Source organism: Balaenoptera musculus, chromosome 2 (genome assembly GCF_009873245.2).
Source record: "Balaenoptera musculus isolate JJ_BM4_2016_0621 chromosome 2, mBalMus1.pri.v3, whole genome shotgun sequence".
Taxonomy (NCBI): Eukaryota; Metazoa; Chordata; class Mammalia; order Artiodactyla; family Balaenopteridae; genus Balaenoptera; species Balaenoptera musculus.
This window is the reverse complement of record NC_045786.1, coordinates 134,233,020-134,241,513: the sequence shown is the minus strand read 5'-3', so window position 1 is coordinate 134,241,513 and position 8,494 is coordinate 134,233,020.

Sequence of the window (8,494 nt, the reverse complement as noted above, 5' to 3'; positions counted from 1 at the left end):
TGCTGCAATGATTCTATTAACTATTTTAAAGATACGTGGAAAAGTATGTTTGTGACACATTTTATCAAAAATATGCTAGGTATATGCTATGGTTGAGTTTGTTAACTAATTTAGCAAACCTCAGTAAAACAAATGTAAAGATTTAGCAAAAGAACAATATTTGGTAATTAGTTCTAAATCACTAGACAGACATTCTAAACATGCTATTTTAAGGCTGTGTTTTAATAAGTAATTAATATATGGTTAGCCAAATCAAATAAACTGCTTTAGTTCTTTTCATAACATTTGAGGCTAATAAAATAAACACCAATACGATAATGCTTTCACTTTTCCATGTTGTCAATTTATCAAAAATTTTAACTAAGCTTCATAGTCATGAAACACATTTTTAGGCCTAAGGTTTATTACTTTTCAACCTCATGCTTTCAATAGTTTGGTTTAATTTGTCTAATATGACAAGTTTCAAAATTCCTTAAAAATTATTTTGTTGAAATTTCATTTCTCTAAATGGGAGATTCTACGTTAGATGTCTTAAAGTTCATTTCACAAGCACGTTGAAATTAATGAGGGCTGAGAGATAGTAAATAATAAAGCAACATCGTAAAAGCTGTTCAGCACCTTTGTTTTAACAGCTTTGATATATCATTTATATACCATTTGATTCACCCTTTAATGTATACAATTTAGCAGGTTATGGTATATTCACAGACTTGTGCAACAATTACCACTATCTGACTTTAGAAATTTTTCATCACCTTAAAAAGAAAGCCCACACTCATTAGCAGGCAGTCCTCATTTCTCTTTCCTTCCAGCCTCTGGCAGCCACTAACCTACATTGTCTATGGATTGGCCTATTGTGGACATTCCATATTAATGAAATCATACAACATGGGTTATGTTGTTGTTTTTGGTGACTGGATTTTTTCACTTAGCATATCTTTTAAAAATTTATTGAAGTACAGTTGATTTATAATGTGTTCATTTCTACTATATAGCAAAGTGATTCAGTTATACATATATACACATTCTTTTTCATATTCTTTTCCATTATGGTTTATCACAGGATATTGAATCTAATTCCCTGTGCTATACAGTAGGACCTTGTTGTTTATCCATTCTACATATAATTTGCATCTGCTAATCCCAAACTCCCATTCCATCCCTCCCCAACCACCCCCTGCTTTGGCAACCACAAGTCTGTTCTATCTGTGAGTCTGTTTCTGTTTCATAGATAAGTTCATTTGTGTCATATTTTAGATTCCACATATAAGTGATATCATATGGTATTTGTCTTTCTCTGTCTGACTTAACTTCACTTAGTCTGATAATCTCTAGGTCCATCCATGTTGCTGCAAAAGGCATTATTTCATTCTTTTTTATGGCTGAGCAATATTCCATGGTGTATATACACCACATCTTCTTTATCCATTCATCTGTTGATGGACATTTAGGTTGGTTCCATGTCCTGACTATTGTAAACAGTGCTGCAGTGAACATTGGGGTGCATGTGTCTTTTTGAATTATGGTTTTCTCCAGATATATGCCCAGGAGTGGGATTGCTGAATCATATGGTAGCTAGCTCTATTTTCAGTTTTTTAAGGAACCTCCACACTATTCTCCATAGTGGCTGCACCAATTTACATTCCCACAGCAGTGTAGGAGGGTTCCCTTTTCCCTACACCCTCTCTGGCATTTGTTATTTGTAGACTTTTTTTTTTTTTTTTTTTTAAAGGTTGACTTGCACATTTTATTTTTTATTTATTTATTTATGGCTGTGTTGGGTCTTCGTTTCTGTGTGAGGGCTTTCTCTAGTTGTGGCAAGTGGGGGCCACTCTTCATCACGGTGCGCGGGCCTCTCACTATCGCGGCCTCTCTTGTTGCGGAGCACAGGCTCCAGACGCGCAGGCTCAGTAATTGTGGCTCACGGGCCTCGTTGCTCCGCGGCATGTGGGATCTTCCCAGACCAGGGCTCGAACCCGTGTCCCCTGCATTGGCAGGCAGATTCTCAACCACTGCACCACCAGGGAAGCCCCTAGACTTCTTTTTAATGATGGTCATTCTGACCTGTGTGAGGTGGTAGCTCTTTGTAGTTTTGATTTGCATTTCTCTAATAATTAGCAATGTTGAGCATCTTTTCACGTGCCTGTTGGCCATCTGTATGTCTTCTTTGGAGAAATGTCTGTTTAGGTCTGCTGCCCATTGTTTGATTGGGTTTTTTTTGTTGTTGTTGAGTTGTGTGAGCTGTTTGTATATTTTGGTAATTAAGCCCTTGTTGGTCGCATCATTTGCAAATATTTTCTCCCAGTCCGTAGGTTGTCTCTTCATTTTGTTTGTGGTTTCCTTTGCTGTACAAAATCTTGTATTTCACTTAGCATATTAACCTTATTTTCAAGCTTTATCCATGTTGTAGCATGTCAGTACTTCATTCCTTTTATTGCTTTACCCTTTTATTGCTGAATAATATTCCATTGTATGGATATACCACATTTTGTTCATTCATCAGTTAATGAATGGGTTGTTTTGGAGGGTTGTTCCCACTTTTTACCTACTGTGAATAATGCTGTTATTAACATTATGAGTTTTATATGGACATATATTTTAGTTTCTCTTGGGTATATTCCTTGGAGTGAAACATAGGGTTATATGGTATTTCTCTGTTTAACATTTTGAAGAACTGCTAAACTTTTCCAAAGTGGCTGCACCATTTTCTATTTTTATCAGCAGTGTATGAGGGTTCCAATTTCTTCACGTTCTCCTCTACACTTTTTATAGATTATTGTTTTGTTTTGAATATTAGCCATGCTAGTAGGTATGAAGTGGTATCTCAGTGTGGTTTTTATTTGCATTTCCCTGGTGACTAATAACTGTCCTGTGAAGGATAGTGAAGAACAAAATGGATGTTTAATTTGGAAAAAGGAAGATTTTGGCAGGAGGGCCTGATAGTTGTCTTTAAGTGTTTAGAATAGGGGCAGAATTTTATTTAATTGCAGATGTACAGAGAGGTGATGTGAAAGAGTGGAATTTAGCTCTGTGTAAATGGAATGTCTAATGAAATAGATTGAACAGGGAAACAGGAGGTCCCCATTCCCTAGGGATGTTCAAGCAGATGGTGTAGAAGGATTCTGTGGTGCTACTCTAATATGCTATGGCTTGTAAACCTGTGTGGCAAATTTACAAAGTATATCGTGTTAGGTAGGTACATGCCACACCAACCAACCAGACAACCAATCATCTCTTGCTGATATTATTTATCTCTTGCTTACTTTCTTACCCAGTTAAGAGAAGATGTGAACTTAAAAAACAGGAGGTTCATTTCCAGCACTGAATCCTCTGTTGATTGATGATATCTGCTCAAGTAAAGTGCTTTTGACTCAATTGGAAAGGAGGAAAATTGAGCTTAACCTGGTGCCTGGCATTTGCCTGAGAGACATCATGACCACTTCCTGAGTGATATGTGGATTAGTTCTGACCTGGGTAAAACCACTGGCAAGTGACATCCAAGTCAAAACTGCGGGGTTGCTCAGAATCATAGATAACAATATTTAGAGAGATCAACTTTTTTGATAGTTTTAAAAATATTATTAAACTCTTTATTCTAAGAAAACTGTAGATACCCATGCAGTTCTAGGAAATAAGAGAGCCTGTGTGCCTTTTATCCAGTTTTCCCCAATAGTAACATTTTACAAAACAGTATTACAACCAGCATATTGATGCTGATACAGACAAGATAGGAGACATTTTCATCACCCTCAGAATCCTTCCTGTTGCCCTTTTGTTGCCACAGCTGTTTCCCTCCCACATCCTTAATCCCTGGCAAACACTAATATGTTCTCCATTTCTATAAGTCTGTCATTTTAAGAGTGTTACACAAATAGAATCATACGGAATGTAACCTTTTGGGATTGGCTTTCTTCACACAGCGTAATTCTCATAATTGATCCAGGTTGTTCCATATATTAAAAATTGGATCCTTTTGATTGCTGAGGAGTATTCTGTAGTATGAACGTACCACAGTTTGACTTTTGTTAGCCATTCATTGACATCTTGGTTGTTTCCATTTGGGGGCTATTACAAATAGAGCTCATGTGAACACTTGTGTACAGGCTTGTGTGTAAATTTAAGTTGTCACTTCGTGGAGTAAATGCCCAGGAGTGCAATTGTTGGGTTGTATAGTAGGTGCGTGTTTAGTTTTTTAAGAAACTGCCAAGTTATTTTCCAGAGTAGTTGTACCATTTTTTATTCCCACCAGGAGGGTATGAGTGATCTTGTTTCTTCCTATACTTGCCAGTATTTGGTGTTCTGATAGGTGTGCAGTGAGACTTCATGGTTTTCGTTTGAATTTCCTTCATGGCTAGTGATGGTGAGCATCTTTGCATGTGCTCATTTGCTTATTTCAACTACTGTCTCCAGAGTGTGCTTGGTGTCACCATGAGGTGGACATGGCGGCCAAGAGAGCTAGGCTCAGGGGCCCCCCTCTGCTTCTGCCAAAGCTGCTCTGTTTCTTTGAAAAACCCGTTTTACTTATTGGGCTTTTAAGCAAGATTTCATTTATTTTTTAAATTTTTATTTTTTTAAATAAATTTATTTATTTATCTGTTTTTATTTTTGGCTGTGTTGCGTCTTCGTTGCGGTGTACGGGCTTTTCATTGTCATGGCTTCTCTTGTTGCAGAACACGGGCTCTAGGCGCATGGGCTTCAGTAGTTGTGGCACGTGGGCTCAGTAGTTGTGGCTCGCGGGCTCTAGAGCACAGGCTCAGTAGTTGTGTTGCACGGGCTTAGTTGCTCCGCAGCATGTGGGATCTTCCCGGGCCAGGAATCAAACCTGTGTCCCCTGCATTGGCAGGCGGATTCCTAACCATTGTGCCACCAGGAGCCCCAAGATTTCATTTAAACAAGGTTTCCTTTGCTAAAGAAAAAAAAGTGTGAAATCAACTTACTTCATCTATTTTACTGATTATTTTGTAGGAAATGACTTAATTTCCCACTATCCTAGACAAAAATTAAATTCAGATTTAGAAATAAATGCATTCAAATATATTATATAAAAATATATTCAAAAGCCAACTGCTTAAGCCAATATGTGCTCTTTTTATACTTTTCAGTGAATGATTGCAAGCTGACTCTAATTTTTAAAAATGAAAATTGTATCTCTCACTAATTTTAAAAAGGCTAAAACATCTCTCATTAATAATCTGGAAGACAGTTTCCTTTCCCACAGGACCAGCACATTAATTATCTTTCTACGTGTCAGGCAGGAAGGGCACTAGTGTAGAGGAATAAAAAGTGAAGGCTCTCATAATTTGGTTGTAATATCCTAGATATAATATACTTATAATACCTAACATTGATGGCAAATACATGCAAAATACTTGCATACCATCTGATTTTGTGATTCTATAGATTAGGTTTTAGAAAATAAAACATTCCCAGGGAGTGTGAGTCATGCTCACTGAAATCTTGTAAGGAAAGCTTCTCTGGAGACACTATATTTTAGCCTTTCTTCCCATATTCAGGTTCTCTTGCTTTTTCCTCAGGGAGAGATCTTTTTGAGCAAGGCCAAAAAACTTGTCACGTTAAAACAAACAAAAAAGGCAACAACAGCAGCGCTATCCCTGCTATGCTTTTCCTAGTAGTTTCACAGCCCAGTGATGGGAGTGTCAGAGTCGGCATTCTTAGAGGGAGGTACAAGAGGGCATTATGTAGCCGGGCTGATGCTAGCTTGGCAGGATCTCAGATGGCCTCCGTGGGGCCATGTGAGCCAACAGGCTGCAGCTGGACAGGAGCCAGTGTGAGCCACATCCTCCCGGAGGACTGAGAGGCAAAGGCCGCCCCATCCTAGTTCCTGGGGAGCAGCACGACCTCCCCAGCCACTGCGGGAGGCAACTGAGTCTCCCGGCTTCCCGGCCACGTGCACACAAACAGCGCTCTGGAGGAACAGGAACTGGCCACAGTGGAACATTTTTCTCCCATGTCATCATCCACCCTGATCCTTCTGCCGGGAAATCTGTGAAAAGTCAAGGATAGGCCTGGTGAAAAGAAAATGGAAACAAAACACATTCGTGCGTCTTCCTTCTGCACACGTACCTTCCCCAAATACTGAGGTCCCCACGGCTATATTTGAGGGCTTCGTACATGGTGGTCAGAAGGCTCTCTGGAGAAGTTCCATGCTGTTGGCTTGTGCGTGGTTTTCTTTTTCTCTGTGTGTGGTAGAAGGAATTAGTGGGGGGGGAGGGGTGGATAATCTCTTTTGGAACAATGTTTTACGATCCCATTGGACCTTGGGTTCTCTAGCGCAAGTAAATGTTGAGAAGGAGTGTTTACATCAAGGTAGAACAGAGGCCTGCTGTCTGACTACACCTTGGGGAAGAACTTCTGCAACCTCAGCTCATGCTTCATTGGATTTCCCTGCCCGGGCCCAGTCAGAACCCCAGCAAAACTGGAAGGTGGAAACAGGGCGCTGGCCAATTCCATCTTTCCCACGAATAAGTTAATGGCATTCCCACCAAACTCACTTTAGCACCAGCCAGAGGGTCCAGGACTGGCAAAGCATTCACTCTTTTTCCTTGTGGAAGTAAAGGCCCTAGTGCCTAAGAAAATGTGAGACTTGAGCCCATCCCCAAATAATTAGGGAATCAAGGCAATTACAGTGTCCTTCTGGTCCTGGCCCTTCCAAAGTAAATGTGGTTGTGAGTTTTAGCAGAAGAGCATTGTTCTAAAGTAGTACACTATCAGTTTCTGTCCTGGCTTCAAAATAATCTACATGTATCAACAGTCAGGGAAGTGAGACACTTTGAAAAGAATGATTAAAAACTGGGATTGGGATTTTATAAATATTATCTCATTTAATCTTCATAACCACCTGTCAGGAAGGTACTATTACAAGTTCCAGTTTACGCATGTGGAAACCGAGGGCTGGTAAGCTTGGATATCTTTCCCAGAGTCACAGACAGCAAGATGAAGTGCTGGAAATTGAGCATGGAGTTGGGCTCCAGAGTGCTCATGCTTAACCATTCAATGACACCACCAAGAAGACCTGCCACGAAGGGCTGGTTATGAGGGCTCATGGGAGAGACACCAACAGACTGGGGGTGAGCGCGGCGGCTGAGACTGGGAGAATTCTCCCAGGACTCAGAACCTTGCTCAGTCCTGACGGATGGAAAGGAGTTAGAAAGGGAAGAAGGGTGAGAGGTGGGAAATGTGAAGATTAACCCAGAAAGGGGAATGGGATGTACAAACACTCAAAGGCGAGCGGGAACATGGCAAGGGGAGGAAAGCTAAGTGGTGCGGTGAGCTCGGATCAGTGAATCTCGGTTGAACTGAACAAGCGGGTGGGGTAGGGAGCAGAAGTCGAAGTGAGAATTAAAACTGGAGATGATTCTAACTCACGCCAAACAGAATTTAATTTTGAAGGTTAAGGGTAGCCAGTAAAGGATTTTAAGCAGAGATCAGGGTGGTAGGTTTTGCATTGCAGAAAGATCACTGTTTGTTTAGGGAGTCTCTGCAGGAAATGAGGGCTCAGGGTGTGGCAGCAGAGTGAAATGTGAGACAGCAAGACTAGTTAGGAGACAATGCCTCATCCATTAAGAAACAAGGGTACAGACTAAGAGCGGCAGTGCGGGTGGAGAGGAGGGAATGGATCTGAGAGCTACTGCAGGGAGTGGAAGGACTCTGATGACTGAATGAGTGGGAAGAGCGAAGGACAGGGAGTGTTCATGGTGAAACAACATTTACACATTTCATAATACACGATGCTGGTATTCATTCAGCAGGGGGAAAAGGGGCAGGGCTGGGAAGGAGATGGGAAGGGTAATGAGAGCAACTTACAACATAATTGAGTTTGAAGTAACAATGGGGCATCAAAATAAATATTCTGAGGGGGTGGGTTGTTGGCTAAATGAGCCTACGGCTCAAGAGAGAGGCTTGGGCTGGGGAAATAGGTTTTTTAATCCTCCTGTGGCATTTGAGACTATAGGGCTGTGTCAGTTTTTCTCTCTTGATGCAAGTTCACTCTCTGCTCGTTTTCAGATGCTGGAGCTGGGACTCCGCAGACCATGTTTCTGCTTTGCCAGTTGCCTCTTCCCCAGGCTTTGCCACCAGAGGGCAGCTGCAGAGCTGGAGGAGGGACAGCGGGGCGGGTCCCCTCCAGCTCCCTTCTTCACTCCAGTGGTGGTAGTTCACTCCAGTAGGGGCTGCTGGGGCCAGTGTGCAGTTTTTCTAACACTTGAAGAACCAGTTTCCTCTTGCCCCCATTTGAGGCATTCCAGCCCCCAGCTATGCCCCCTCCCCCAAGGTCTGGGTCCCACCTCATGGGGCCTCTTCTCTAAATGCTAGTTTTAATAATCCCAACCTCTTCCTTTTGTACTTTCAGTCCTAGAGGTAGAATTGCTTCCAGTAGGAGCTACCTGCCATACCTTAGAGTTCTCTTTTCACCCTTTCAGTTACCTAGTTAACAACTTTATGCCTAGTCGACAGACAATTCTGTATATTAATTTAT